Below are 16,320 nucleotides of genomic sequence, written 5' to 3'. Positions count from 1 at the left end.
GAGTTTTTTGATGATTGAGGCCTCCTGGGTTGAAAGGAAAACAGTAATTCCATAGCATGACAGTAGATAATTTATATGGAAGTGGATGTTGGATGATTTAGCTGCAGCTCTCCTGGTGCAGGTAATTTCATTCTTAATTCTTCATTCTTTCAAAATGACAGTAAACTCTATAAACACTGCTTCTCAGTGCTGGCTATTGCAAGTTCTTCATAACTTTGCTAATGATGCTTTATAAAAAGTATGTGCAAAACCGAATGACTTAACAATTTGGGTGGTTTTACTTATGAGTTCTGAATTGAAAAAAATTATTATTCCGAAGAAGAAGATGCTTTCTTATCTGTGATATGAATTAATGGGGCTACTGTGTGGTTTATCCACCCACCCCCCTTTCTTTACCTGTGTAGATGTAGATTTAGAACTACATTTACATCAGACTTTGAATCTAAAATGTTAATAGTTTTACACTGTCTTTCCAACTTCTCAGATGCATGCTGTTCTGCTTGTGTGCAGAAGTGAAGCAGCATAATCATTAGACAAATCTGTGTGTGCAAACCAGTATCAAGTACAGAAATGTCAAATATCAGGAGTACAGTACTTGAAACATAGTATACTTCTTTCCTTTCACCTGTAATACAGGCTGCTGCCGTGACTGCTTAACAGTTCTCTGGCTGCTGTGTTGAAAATAAACTGGCCTTGCAGTGTCTTGCTCACTGCAAGTAATGGACACGACCTGTTCACTGTTTAGTGAACGGAAGGATTTTCACTGTAGCAATGTAACTTTGATCTGCCAATCTAATGACCTTGATGTTGGTCAATAATGACCAGCTGTTATGCTGAGATAAATGGTCTTTTCTAACTTCAGAGGAGTTACAGCAAGATCATATTGAATGTTATGTACTTGTTAGAAATAACTGTTTCTTCAAGGTGCTAAATGACTCTACAGTATCCTAAAGGAAAAAGACATTTGGATGGGAAGACACTGTAGGGATGCACAGAAACTCTTAACGAAGACAAAGTTGTGTCGAAAAAGGAGTATCTTAGGAAAGCTTGTAACTTTGGGGGGAAAATCAGGAGATCCGCTTTCTTATGGGGTTTGCAGGCTGATAATTCTTGTCTAGAATAGAAGTCTCAATTGTGCAGTTTATTCAGGTTTTCTGAACTAGATGAAATCAGATTGAATATTCTCTGATACTTCAGAATCACACAAGAATGTGTTCGGAGAGAATTGCCAGTAGATGCTACTTCCAAACGCTTTAATGAATAGGAAGTGTAATTAAGAAACATAAATGCTCAAAATATGTTGAGTTTTGGTTTAAGCATACATCCTCTCAAGTAACTGAGGTGTGCATAAAGAGTACTATGACTGTTAATGTGTTTTCTGTCCTATAAAATGACATCTTTGGTGGTGCACAACTAAAGTTCCTAGTTTATCTTATTTTGCAAATGCTTTTTTTACCCAAATACTCAGAGATATTACAGAAGTGTATTTTTAAATATTCTTTATTTAGGTGTTTAAAAATCCCAAACCCCTAAAACCCATAGATTTCAGATTTTACTTGCATGCCTCCCAATTTTCATTTCTTCTGGGGACGATGGAGCAGACCCATTGAAAGAATGTTATACATTCTTTAAAATAGAACTATATCTTCAGATAATGTATGTAAAAGTGGTGATATCGTGAACAAAATGTGACCATGTTCAGAGTGTGTATATACAGTCATGCTGTGCTTCACTTCCAAAGTGTAGCTAAAGTATGTTCCTTGTTTTAGTTTGTTGCAGGTTGAAAGGGGGATGGGGATAATGTTGGAAATGTTTCTCTCTTAAACTTGGGAGGAACAATTAATTCTTTTCATAAGAGACTGTGCCTTGCTTTTGGCTTGCAGATAATTTGTTTTGATGATAGATTGCAAGTGGAAGTGGTTACGGGGGTTGTGGAATGGTTGTTAGTTTGTTGGCCACAATCTGTGTCTCAGCAACTAGGGAGCATACAGTAAAAATAAGTATTTTTAAAAAGCCCTGGTTTTTCAGGAATTAGTGACATTTTGTGCAGGGGACTATTGTAAATGCTAACATTTTCTTGTGTCAGAAAGTGTTTGGATAAATTAATGGAAGATTTCCTGTGGGTGTCTAAATTCAAAGATACTGTCTTTTTGATTTACAAGCTTTCTGAGATTTGAAATGTTTTGTGAGGTTTATTCTTTTGTTTTTATGCTAGTCCTGTGGAACTGCCTGTTAGCCCGTGGTTACAAGTGGCTTACTGAGGTTAGTGGTCCGTTGGTCCGACCAGGCAAGCTGTTCTTATATTTTCTTGACCATTGAGGTAGCTTTGAAATGGAGTCACATAACAGTTTGAGCTTGAAGGAACCTTAAAGATCATGTAGTTCTTCTAACCTCTCTTCCATGGGCCAGAAAATGCTTCGCTTTGATTGTCTGACAATATATTCAGTGCTGTTTTGGTGCAGTTTCAATACTGTTTTTCTTAAAAAGCAAACCCTGATTGATATCAGGGGCATTAATTGTGATATAATATGGAAAGTTAAGGCAGGAAATGCAGATGCTGCTGTTGTGAAATGGACAGTGTATTTTAATCACATAATTGTTTATCAATTGAATTCTAGATAACTGAAGTTGGAAATACGATTAATTGATAAACGGCAGTTTCATTGGATCTTACAGGTGAATCTCCGTATTTGTTATGAAATTAGCTTAACTAAATCTAAGTCAATCCTTTAAAAACCTCAAGGGATACTTGATCAACACTGACTGAAAATAAGATGAAGTAGGTTGTTAAAAGTTGGTCAGCATTCTTATTTGTGATAGTTGTAAATGCCACGAGATGTGTGGGTAATGCATGCATTTGAACTGTCTAACTTCTGTTTGTGCAAACTGTTCTGGCACTTGCTGTAGTGAAGGTGCAGAAGTATCATGGTCCAAGTAACTAATGTTTATTCACATGATAAAATATTTGAATATTTAATACCTTTTTTTATAATGACAACTTTTTCTGTATAAAATAGCATACATATAAGAAGTTAAAAGCCAGAAGCTTCTGTTCTTTAATAATTTTTCTGAGGTAATGGTGAAAACAGCTACGTATTTTATAGAGTTAAGTCCCTTTTAAGTTTAAGCACTGAATTGAGAGTTTTGTATATTTTGGGTAGAGAGCAATTAGACATAACAAGGGTTTCCCTACTGTGGCTTCCATAGCTATTTAGTCAACTGCATTAACAGGCACATCAGTTTTGGTAAAACTTCAGGTGCCTGTTCCCTGAAGGTTGGAAGTCTGTTCTTCTGTCTGTCTGGGTAAATCTTGCCTTTCTTCACAGGCTTCTTGGCAAGATTTCTAAATTAAAGTGTGCAGAGATGCTTCCTTTTTGTGTATGGATAACCTCATTGTTCTTATTTTATTTTTGATTTAGATCTTTAACATTTCTGTAAAATTTTCTTGCAGCATTCACTTCATGGAGGCAGAACAATAAAAGAGTGCAGGACATGGAGTTACATTAAGCTCCATGTAAAAACAGGAACAGGAAATACCTGGATAGCTGTGAAGTTTATGTATGGGATACTGGTCAGTGTAGAAATTGTGTAACTTTTTCTGGTATATTGTTACTAAATAATTCCCTTCTAGCAACACTTGGTATAAAAGTGTTTTTTACTGTGTAATAATTGTCTTTTCATAACGGATTATTTACAATAATAATACTCTTACTTAGAATCAGTGCACAGAACTGTCATTTTATAACAGTTACTCTGGTAAGGTTTTCTTTTAGGCACAGTGTAGAAGTATGTGGCAGATAAGTTATATAACACTTCCTGGTGAAAAATTACTTCTTTTTTTAAACACTGGGTTTGCATTTTACTTCTTAGTTTCATTGCAATTATACCTATACATATTTAATACCTCTTTGGGAAATCTCATTTCGGAGAATTTTTTGTGAGAGTTGAAATATCTATGGGTATAATTATTTATTTCATGCTGAAAGTAGGCTTTGAGGTAGTGGTGGATGTTCTTGATCCTTCTTGTCAGTAAGAAATTAGGAGGAAGTGATAATGGATTTACTTCTCCTAGCTGATGAAGAGAGTGGCTAGGGAAGTTGGATCCTCTAGTGATTTGATGTATTTTCAGGACGAATGTATGACTTGCAAGAGCTTTGCCTATCTGGTGGTTACTTTTTGTCACTCAGACTGTTCTTGAATTATCCTAAGCCATACTCAGCCAGGTACTTGTTTAATGATATCTTCTGCCTTCATCAGTGCAACTCCAACAGGTATTAAGAGCCAATTATGAAGTTGGCTATTCTTCAGGACCAGTCCTGATGGTACAGCATAAATTTAAGCAGTGTGTAGGTATTTCTACAGTGTCTTCTGCAGTATCCACTGTAGTATCTTTATAAATATGTCTGATTAGAGGTAGCCTGCTGTTGGCAATTAGAGGTAAAAATACATTTTTATGATTGCAGAACAAATTCCACTTACGAGAGATGAAGTATCTTCCCTATTTCCTAGGTTTATTTGAAGTTATTGTGTATGCAAAAATCCTGCATGTGTTGGCTGTAACATTCTGAAAAAATGTGCTTCTCTGAATGTTGATTGAAATGATCCTGAAATAGAGAATGAACTTCAGTAAGTCCAGATGCCTGAAGGTCTTTCTGATTTTATACATATATTTTTAAATGGGTTGATGGCTCTAACATTTCTTCCAGTTGTTCACCTTGTCTTCTTTTCACCCAAAATACAATCACTCCTTAAGTGCTACTAGAAGGAAAAAAACCCAAAGCAAGTCCCTTGACTTTATGCCAGTGACCACTATAAAAAGCTGGATAATGCTTGACGCCAATACTTAACTTGAAACTGTGGTGGTTTGCATTCTTTGAGGATGAGACCCCAGGATGCTGTACAGAATCTGGCACCTTGAGACCCTGGGAAAAGAAAAGATCCAGCTTTGGCAAACAGAAGTCTCAGAAGAAAGTCTAAGCTGAGCATTTAAACAGGTTTACACATTTTATAACACCTATTCTGTTTCACATCTTCAGCAAGGTTAATACAGTTGCGTTGGTAGAAGGCAGGACTACTGTCTCTGTTAACTTGCTGGGAAGTGGTGTTAATTAGGCAGTGCTGGTGATGTTTTGTGCCAGGAAGCCAGATTAACATTTAGGAGGTGCAAAATACCGGCTCCTTGTGAACTTTCTGTCACACCTCACTGAAAATTCTGCATTATACACTTTTATTTTGACTGTCTTACTCTTCCATAACTTTAGTTCCATTAACTTGATTATATTCAATTTTGTTATTATTGGTGTTGCCATTGTCTTAATACAAAGCTCTGTACACTATTTAAGATTGTATTCTTTATTTTTATATGTTTCCTGGTTTAGGGAGTCACCCCAGGACAGTATGGCTTCTTACATTCAAACACTTTTTTAGTTCCTGCTTTCTATGGTCCCTTAGGAATGTGTGCTACTGACCTGCAGCTGATGAACACTGACATGAGTGTTCATCACTAGAACAGCCTAGGTCAGTTCAGATTGCTGTGTTCACAGTCTGCTGTGGATTATGCTTTTGTCTTTATTCCTAAATAAAAAATAGGTGTTCCTCATTTTGGAGAGGAAGGGTACATTCTTGAGGATGTTTGCCACACTGCAATTCCTCCCTTCCCTTTCAACTCTGCTGTGTGGCAGGTTCTTACGATCACTACAAAGTGTACAACTTCATTCTTATTTATGTGCTCTTGTACAACAAATACTAATAATAGTAAATAGAATGAGCTTAGTATTCTATTTAGTATTAAGTATCTAACGAAGCTCCAAATGTGGCACTTTCTCCAAAGTAGCTTCATGTTAATGCAATAATGTGCCAATATAGTGGTGCTGACAGGAAATATATTTTTAATTTTAGTAAATTCAAATGCTGTCTTTTGATGTATATATAAAATTAATCTTATTGGTTGTAGTTGTGACTTTATTGGAAGGAAATTTATTTTACTAGCAAAATGTATTCCCAAAAATGGCAAGCGGTTTAGATGACTATGTGTGAATCTTTTTAGATAGTGATGGTCCAAGGTGTGTAGCCACTTTTGGGTTTTGTTTCAAAGATATTATTTGCAAGATTCATGTATTTAGAAATGCAGAAAATAGAGATGATAATGACAGAATGAGCAACTGCAACTGAGGATGAACTTGTGCTGAAATAGTCATGCTGAGTTGTGTTCCATGACTTACGTGAATTTCCTGCCAAAAGAATAAAACCCTTGAATGATCCTTGGCTTTATAAGTGCTATAAGGGAGTTAGAAATACAGAAATTGGGAAGTGATTTCTGTCTTGTGATCTGTGCAGAACTGGCAGAATCAACATTGCAATATAATGTCCCATTGTTTAGTAACAATTTTGAAAAGAATGCTGAAAATTTGACATAAAACCAGTTTGAGGTCTGGAAATAACATCTTGAAGACTGATCCATTTAGAATTCAGTATTCTTGCTAAATCAAAAAGCAGTCTGAGATGTAGCCTTATTAGATGCCTCACTAGGTTTTAGACTTATTCAGAAGTGTTGTAATTTACAGTACAGAATTGTTTTGTTGAAGAGGCATGACACAGCAGACTGGAACTTCACCTTAAAAATCCCAGTGAGAGTGTGCAAATAGTGTGCTCGTTATGTGTGTACTGTTTGTTGTTGTTTCTTGTTTTCTTTGTGTGGATATTTTTGGGGTGTTTTTCTTTTGTTTTGATCTTTTGTTTTTTGGAGTTCTCGTTTTTTATTGCAGCCAGATAAATAATCAGGCAACAAGTGTAAAACATACTGAAATAGTTTTTATACAATGAAAATGTATCAATCTTTTCTGCATGGAGACACAGAGGAAATTGAAATGGATTCACAAGAAGCTATCTATTACTCTGTAGTCTAATGCTATTAAGTTTGTATGTTCTTCCCGTGTTTTTTCTTAAGGCATCAGACTAATATGAAGAACTGGACCCCTGGAACTGAGGGAACTAAGGGATTTCCTGGTTCTCAGTAAGGGATTCTTAAGAACGGCTGTGTTAAATGAGAAGGAAGCCAGTGCTATCTCTGCTGTAATAGGTGGAATGTAGTCAGCCTAGCTAGTGTCTGTTAAGACAGGCAATGACCCTTTTGTTTAATAACTAAAGCAGAGAGCTCAACAGGTTATTGATAACAAGTATCAAAGTACAAGTAGTTTGGTAGTTTGTTGCTGGGTTGTTGAATATGCCTGTCCAGGGCTGGAGGCTATTCTTGAAAAATTAAAGGTAGAAGAAAATGTGTAAGAACCCTTGCAGTGTAAATTCTAAGACTCAACAATTGCAAAGTAATCCTGACCTTTCTTGAAGAATTTTCATTACAGTTGTTTTGGTTCCATTGCACTTCAATCTGTTTTTTGCAATCAGTTTGTGCTGTAAGTTGGGACCATTCCATAGCACAATGTAAAATTGCAGACCCATCTCGAGCACCCTTATTATCTGTATTTCAGTAATACAGAGAAAAGATAAAAGCATATTCAACAGTTTCTTTTGAATCTCTGATTATTATTGCATGGTTAAATATGAGAGTTTGGATCTGGACAGACAGCTACTTTGGAGACTTCAAAGTTAAATTTGAAATTTCTTTAGGCATTATTTTAACATTATTTTAAGTAGAACATGCTATTAATAAATGATATCAGTGATGATGCTAAATGTTTTCAGAATACATGCTGCACTGTGGTGTCATGGCCTGTGACAGCCAAAAGTATTTCTCAAGTGTTTGAAACACTATGTAATCTGTGGTTACAGACTATTTTGCCATTGGTTGTCAAACCTGATGACTTGACTCATACTTGTCCACAAGCTTGTTTTTGTCTGTTTTCATTAGTTTTTCTGCAGAGAAGGTACTGCTCACAAGCTTTGCATTTCTTAAGCGCTTCATACTGGAATAATGTACAAAATGTTTAAAAATAGAAAATGTACATAGGAAGTGCTGTATACAGTCTTGTTAATTGACGGAGGGAATACTTAGAGTTGATAGCTGTTATTTTTGTCAAGAATCAGCTTTTGTCATTGGTGTTGAAGCTGTGTTGTGGGTTTTTTTCCATCACAGACATTTGGAAAATACCATGACTTAATGGATTTTAAAAGTACAAACCTGCAAAAATTTCTTACCAAATAATAGTCCAGTAAGAATTTCTTATCATCTGTGAAAAAAATACTAATTTTTGGCTGACATCTGAAGATATGCCGATTGACTGGAAGCTGACTAACGTCCCAGTTTTCAAGGAGGATGACCCTGGTCACAAGAGGCCTGTCAGTCTCTCTTCAGTGACTGATAAAACCATGGAGAAGATTGTTCTGGGAGCCATTGAAAAATACCTGAAAGACAACACAGTCACTGGTCACAGCCAGCATTACTTCATGAGAGGGAAGTCCTGCTTATCAAACCTAATTTCCTTCTGATGACCAGGTTGATCAACCCACGTTGTTGATCAAGGGCAACCAGTTGATATAATAATTTCAGTAAAGCTTTCAATACTGTCTCTCACAGGATCTTTCTGGACAAAGTATCCAGCACACAGCTGGATAAACACATCATATGATGGGTGATCACCAAACATCTTGTAGAAACTTTCCTGTAAAAGGCATATGAACACTTTAATTTGTTTCACATCAGTTTTACCAATGAATAAAATAACAACATAAGTTCCATAGTCTGTTAAGAAAATAGATTTAGGATTATTAGTTTTGCTTTGTGACTCGAGCTTCAGGAAGTTCTTTGAGGAAGGATACTTATATTGTCAGTCTGAGTTGTAAAGAGAATTAGTTTAATTTGTGTTTGTTTGCAGAGCTTTCTTAAGTTATTATTGGGAATGTGACTACCTTTGGAGCTTACTTTTAAACATGTTTCATGGATTGCTCAACCTGCTTAAGAAATGCAGTGTTCATGCACTTCGTAGAATAGTAAGTGTTTATAACCAGTAAGAATTATGTTTGCTGTTTATGTTTTATTTGGCTGTTTGCTTATCTTACGTAATGACATTTGATATTTGAATGGAAAGATTGTAATTCCACAACAGAATTATATTGATACTGGTGAAGAAAATTTGGAGATAAAAATGAGTGAGAATTTTTTAAGTCAGAATCAGCATTTGTGTCTACGTAGGTAATGTAGTGATTCCAAGCATTCCTGTTAACTGTCAGTTAAATAAATAAATAAATGATGCCTGTTTAATGCGCTTCAGATAAAATTTGCTGTATCTTGGGTCTGATGTCTGATTGTGGGGAGAAGGAGAGCTGGTATATAGAGACAGTGACTGATACTCTGATATTGTGGCATGGAGTATTTTGGTTGTTCTTTTACAGTCTGTTGATGATAATAAGCAGATTATTTTCACTTTTCCTGAAGTTAATGTTATAATGGAGTGTTATAGAGTAAAATGTGCTTTCAGGAAGATGAAAATTCTTTTACACATTCCTTGGCAGGAGCTTACTTTTCTGAAATTGAAAAGGATGACTGATTTATAAATTAAACTTTGCTCATTGTTTGGTAAATTTTTAACTGAAACAGAATTTTACAAGCTTGTTCTTGCATGAAGAGCACTACTACAGGAGTGGTCAATGAATGATAAATGCCCAAGGCACTTGCATTTGTTATTCAAAGAAAAGGTTTTATAGTTTCCAGCTTTTAGACTTGTCCATTTTAGTCCTTGAGGAGAATGCTACCAGAATGTGACTCCATTGTTTTTAGTGCCTTCAACTTCTTTTGGACATGTAGTCTCTATTTTTTTCCTCCCTCACATCCACTGGCTTCTCTGTACTGGATACAAGTTTATGGACAGAGAGTTGGTTTACTTTGTTTACAAACCATTATTTTTAGAGGGTTGTTAGACTTTAAAAGCACAGTTATGAATTGTATGAGTTTTGTTACTGTACTGTTCTGAATACCATTTTGGTTAAGAGAATGGCTGTAAAACTCCTAATTAAAAAATGATTCAGTGAAAAATTTCAAAGGAAGAGTGACAGAATGAAGGCAGTCATATGCTGAATGTAAGTTGTAACTTAGAAGTTTGACCCTAACACAGAAGAGGATGGAACTGACGGCTGGATTTTCTCTAAGTTGGTCAAAGAAGCTGATTAAACTTGACAGTACTTGGCTCTGTAATGAAGAGGCAAACCTTTGAATGTGACTGATATGGGAGTTGGAAAGAGGAAGGACAGGTTAAGGAAAGGAGAAAGTTTTGCAAGCCTGGTGTTTCCCATTCCCACTACAGGACTGATTGGGGCTTATGGATGAGTAAATCCTCTTATATGTCAGCTGAGTCATTAATCTCCTTAGAGCTAGCTGGGGTTCTTGTTTCTCCTACTCTTGTCCAAAAGTTGTTCCTATATGTCACTTTTCTAGTGGTTAGGATTTGCTTTTAACAAGCTACCAGAAACTGATCACTTGAGTCTTTGAAAAAAGTATAAATTGGGGAACAAGAAATGGAAAAGATCTGTAAAAACGTTACCTTAAGGAAATATCTTAGCTTTGCTGCTCTAAGAGTAGTAGTTAACTATACCCATATTTAATTGACTGTTCATAAGGTTGTGCAGAAAATTACCTTCTTTGTTTGCAAGTGTTGTTCAACTGGTATAAACTAGTTGTTAAAATCTGTTTTTTCCCCCCACATCTTTAACCTGAGCTTATTTTATGTAACGAAGATCTTCTGTTGATATATGAGACGTTGGTTCTGTTTTTTTTTTCTGTCTTCCAGTTAATTTTTATTCTACAAGGTCTTTAAAATTAATGTGTCTTTGGAACACAGTTAATCCTGATGTTACCAGTGACATCTATCATACTGTGCAACTTAATAGAGGATCACGAGATTTTAATTTACAAAATAAAGGTTTATTTTTATTTATGTATATATTTATTTATGGTATTCCAGATGTCTTCTTCTAGTCCTCCATTGACAGTTTAAGGATTAATCGCATTCACAATAAGTACATAAACATAATCAGATCTGTAAGAATGCACTAAAACTCATGCTTTTAGTTGTTCTGAAGGAGTTGAAGTTTCAAACTGTATTTATTGAAAACTGAAGGTGAAAGTTTCTCTTATGTTCAGTTTCCCTTTTGTGACTGGGAACTGGAACACTGAGCTGCACAGGTATGTTCATTTTTAAATGACTGTTAGGAGTTAAATTTTTAGTATTTTTTAGTTTTTGGAAACCGTTCTTCACCTTCAGCATAATAAACATCTAAAAATCAAGATTAGAATTATTTTGTGATAAAATGTTCCTGTTATTTTGAGGTTTGTGACATGCTCTACTGGGATAAGCATACACTTAATATGTGCACTGAGTAGTTTCAGTGTATTGCACTTCTTTCAAAATTCCTGCATGCCTTTCCTGCCTTCCTTCTAGAAGTCTGAATGGACTTTAGAAAAACAAAACACAAGCAGTGCATAGCTGGCATTACTTTACATATAGTTGAGTGTTTTCAAAATAAATTTATAGAGACTAAGGGTTAACAGTATTTAAAACTGAAATGGAAAGAAAGTATTTTCTGAGTGTGGTCCTGTATTGGTAAACTCATTAGAATTTGACTGTTTGAATTGTACAGGAAAGTGTTAATGTTTCAGTGGTGGAAGAGAAGGCTTTTAATCAGTCTTCCATGCTTTACCATCCAGGTCTCTTTCATTGCTCTTTTTCCCTTTAATGCATTTCACTAGGTTTGAAATGCTGAAGAAGTATTTTAAATACTGCATGTCAGAATTTATTAATAAAATAAGACTATCAAATCCTATTTGGATATCCAAACTATTATATATATAACCTTTAGGTTACATATGTAATTTTACCTTCCGAAAATGCTGTAATAACATCCTTGTTTTTTCCTCAGTGGCTGAGAGAAATACATTTGATCAGTGTGAAGTTTGTTAGGCTTTTCTGGGCAGTTAAAGCAATAAAGTGCAATTTTAATGTGAATGTGACCATGATTTGTGCTGTATGAAGTATAGGGAATAATTCTGAAGTTGTAGGAGTTTCTTTCAAATTAAGGCAGGGGAGAAAGCCCTCATTTTTTTCCCAGGAAACCTTTTCTTTAAATGTTAATATATGAGTTTCCAAATGATATACAGTATTTTTAGTAATTTCAAGTTCTATGAAAGTAGTTTAGTAAACTGCTTTAAGTCTTCCAATGCACTTTCATCAAACAGTATAATTGCATACTAGGGATGTGGAGTATCAGTGAAATAAGTGATTTTAATTCCTACAATTTAAGGTAAAGTTTCTTGATTGAGATCTTAGAGTTTTGTTGAAAGACTGACTGCCTTAAATATGGTCAGACTTCCTGTCTAAAAGATAAAACCCCTTTCAACTACAAAATGCACGTATGTCTGAAATGCAACATGCTATTAAAACAATACTAAGTTTACCAAGTGTAGGATATTACATGTTAGAATTTTTATTTGTTCCTTTCTTTATGTGCATTCTGTAGTTTTTTAACCCCAGACAATTCTTCGTCCTGGGATCCATATTGTTCAAGTAGCTATTCAGTAATTCTTTTTATCCTTGAATTCTATCTTGCCTAGTTTCAGGCATTATTTAATGCATCCTTGCACAAATACAAAGTATGTGTCACTCTAACTACTTCTCAAAGCTCCCTGAATTCACTTTCATAATAAAGCTGAGCAAGTTGGTGTGGTGGTACCCTTACTTGCAGCTGAGGGCTAAGGTGTAGAGGGAGCCCAGAGTTATTTAAGTGTCAATTTTGTAGAAACATAGTGGATCTTAGAGCTTTGTGAAAATACTGAAATATAAAAATTTACAGGCTGATAGAAGAGAAGGAACGTGCTCTGAAAATGAAAGCCTTGGCTGGGTTTTGAAGAATGGGAAATATAGTCCTTACCCGTGTCAAAAACTGTTCTAACAGAATCTGTGCACAACTAAATCCAGCTGGATTTTTTTTTAAGTCACGAGTGGCCATATTTTTGCTTACTGAATTATTACATGCTTTATTAAAGAATGTGTTTTTCCTTCCCTTAAGAAATGTTCTTGCTAATACATTTTTTAAAAGGCATTTTTATTGAATTTTCAATTTAAAAAATTAAGACTCATATTGTATTTGACCTTCTTACTCTCTCTGCTCATTTTTTAAACTCTTGAGTGCTAGACATGCAGGTTTATGATATCACGGTCGGTTTAGGCTGATGTAAGACAATATTGTCACTGAAAAGGGTTGTTACTTCAGTATCCTGTTTGCATCCCTTGTGCCAGCCTGAGTTACTCCCGTGGCTTTATAGACAGAGCAGGATCAGGAAACTGATGTAATTCAGATCCAAGTGAAAAATAAATAGAATGATTTTCTCGGTAGACTTGATGTGTGTCAGCACAGTAGAAGGAACAGAAATAGGAGGAGGAGGAGGATTGCTCCTCTTGGTGTCAGCCTGGGGACTTAAAAATAAGTTTAAGGCAGTGGAAAGAATTCTGTTGTAATTGGGGAGGGTGGAGTGTGGGGTGGAAAGGTGAGTATGAAATTGTTGTGTGCCATTTTGTTTCCCAGTTTTTGTGTTGCACAGGCTTAAGCTATCAGTATATGTACAAATTGTATCAAATCTCTCCTGAGAACTGTTTCAAAGGAATGAGTATGTAAGGATGGTGAAAACTGTATGCCTGTATGTATGTAGAGATAATTTTTTGAACGTTTGTCTTTGTGTATGGAACCTAAGTTCAGCACTCCTGAGGGCAATTTGTTTACTTTGTGTTTTTATTGACCTTGAGATTTACTGCTTTTCAAAAAATGAGGTGTGTTAATTCATAGAGCTCATGGTAATGACAATGTATCAGGGGATAGTTTTCACACTTGTACTTACTCAGTTCAAGACTGAAGGAAGCAAGCTGATGAATTTATAGAGCATATTTTTGGTGATCTGATTCTTTGTTTTTGTTTTTTGTTTTGGTTTTTTTTTCTTCTGTATTGAGGGTCTTGATGACTAAATATTCCTCAAGTCTAAATTGATTTTCTGTGTTTCTAAAGATTGAGCTCATAACTTCTGTTATGTTTTAGCCATGTGATGGTTACAATAAGAAAAAGCAATAAATCCTGAAATCAGTCAAACATGTATACAAACAATTACAGAAAGCAATTATAAAAGAAGTCTGATAATGTTGACAAATGTTGGACTCTCAACTGCAAAGTGTGTTCTTGTGTGGTAACCTTTCTGTTCAACCTATTGGACCTTGTAAAGATAGTTATAAATACTATTGTATATAAAAGTGGTTTTAGGCTCTTGTTGTAAAGCAAGTTTTTGGGGTTTTTTAATATTTTTTTTAAATTTCATTTTTATACCATTATTCTGTAGTATATTATTTCTCAAGATCACGTAGCTCATTAAATTGTCTGTTTGAAAAGTATGAGATCGAGGCAATGCCTTTTAATTACGGAGACTTGATTCTGTGTGGCCAAATACTCCAGAAGTATTTCCATAAGGAAAATGTTTGTCTGTAAGCATTTAGGAAGCAGATGCTTCCCTCTGTGTAGGTTACAATTACGTTGTTTTCCTCTCTGAGGTTGAAATTTGGCTCAACAGTTGCAGCTGAGATTTGTCAAACAGTAACAGAAGGGTGCTGGTCAATGGAAGAGAAGTAAAGGGGAGAAGCCCATCACTTACAGAGGACCTTAATTTTGCTAAGAGTTGAGAGCTGCATTCAAGTCAAAGGACATAGGAGCTTTCATAAGCCTCATTAGATAACTACCAAAATAGTTCTGAGTTTATTTTTGTAGATGGAGTCTGTGGGCAGCCAGTAACTTTCAAATGTTTGTAGTATGCTGTTGTGTCTATGTGTGGGTAACATTGTTTTTAAAAAGCCACATTTGTAACTCTTTCATGTGTGCTGTGGAACAACTGTGCATTGACTAGTGAAAGTCGGAATAGTATGTTAGGCTTGTGAAATTGGTCAGTTGCTGCCCTAGGTACTAGAGGAGTGGAAATTCTGTGCAATTGTAATTTTCTGCGGAAGGCTGTTAACTTTCTCCTTGATTAGAGTAATATTTGGAGTGTTTTTTAGAATCTAGCATAGTTGCAGTTGAGTATAGTTGGGTTTGTTGGGCTTGCTGGGTTTGCTGATTCTGGATCTTGTTCTCTACCTTTTATCTTTAAGTATCTTTGCAATCACTACAGTCTGGGTGTGTTTGGGGTGTTTTAGTGTCGAGTTGGTGTTGTTTCCTCCCCAGCCCCTCCTCTCTTACCATACACTTTGGTTCCTTACTGTTTCTCGCCAAGTGACAGTGCTAAGTTGAATGCTTTCATGACAGACTTTTAGCTGAAATACTCATAACTGCCTTGTTCTCACTAGGATTTTAATTTATTAAATCAGTAGTTAGCTTCTGCAAGATAAGGAACATACTTCAATTCGGTTCACCATTGAGCACAAGGCCAGAGTGGCTAAAATCAGGGCTGATGTGTGAAGTCTTACACGGTGATATCACTGGGGCTCAAGAAAGGAGCGATGTCAGAATGCTATCACCGTGGTTAGACTGTTTCAGGCTGTAACCACTGAGTAATGAAAATGTGCAACCACGCCCTTTACAAAAATCTTCAAGGATAGATTCAGTGCCCCTTATAGCGCTTCCTCCCTGCCTCCCCCCATGCCTCCTGTAGTGATGAAATGGTGGTGGTGTTTTTGAGATCAGTAGAGCAATGTGGTCTCTCCTTATTCTAAATCCCTCTTCCAAGATATTTTATATTGGATCTAGTACTGAATTAGCTATTCAATGACTTCAGTCAATTTAAAGTCACAGAGATGACAAAGGAGTTCGTGTAGTAATGTTCCTGTAATGACGGCCAATCCACTAATGTAATTAACTGTTTAAATTCTGTATTTCCTTCTGCTAATTCACTTTTCTTACATAGGATTTTGGCTTGCAAAAGTCAAAACACAAGTCCCTTCACTTTGTAGTGAAGAGACTACTTTTTTCCTCAACAAATTTACTATCTTTATTTTTCAACTGTAGTTTTTTTGTGCTAGTTGACATGGCTTACATGTTCTGCTGAATTTATTATCATCTGCTAGCTTAGCAGGCAACTAGAAATCTTCCTTGTTTCCTTTTAAATTAGGTGGGTAGTATGACTGATGCTTTGGAAAAAAAAATCATTTTTCTCCATATAGAGCAGCACAGTAAACCCAATTGTCCCTTGATGTTCTAACATTCAGCTGTTTTCAGTAGTAACTAAAATTTGAATCTGTAAAACAGTTGTTTCCTGTATAATGGATTTGCAAATTCTGTATTTGAATTTATATAGTCAATTCCTAATTTGTTCAATATGGTGGCATTAAAAGCTGAATTGCTAATTGC

The 16,320-nt window shown here is 35.6% G+C and overlaps 1 protein-coding gene across 5 annotated transcripts in view; it reads left to right on the top strand.

Moving 5' to 3' along the window:
- STRN3 (striatin 3) overlaps nt 1-16,320 on the top strand; it is a 60,755-nt gene that overhangs the window by 2,394 nt on the left and 42,041 nt on the right. The window lies entirely within an intron of this gene.

Source organism: Sturnus vulgaris, chromosome 6 (assembly GCF_052056855.1).
Source record: "Sturnus vulgaris isolate bStuVul1 chromosome 6, bStuVul1.hap1, whole genome shotgun sequence".
Classification (NCBI taxonomy): domain Eukaryota; kingdom Metazoa; phylum Chordata; class Aves; order Passeriformes; family Sturnidae; genus Sturnus; species Sturnus vulgaris.
Note: the sequence above shows the minus strand (reverse complement) of the source record. Positions and strands in the feature narration are given on the sequence as shown.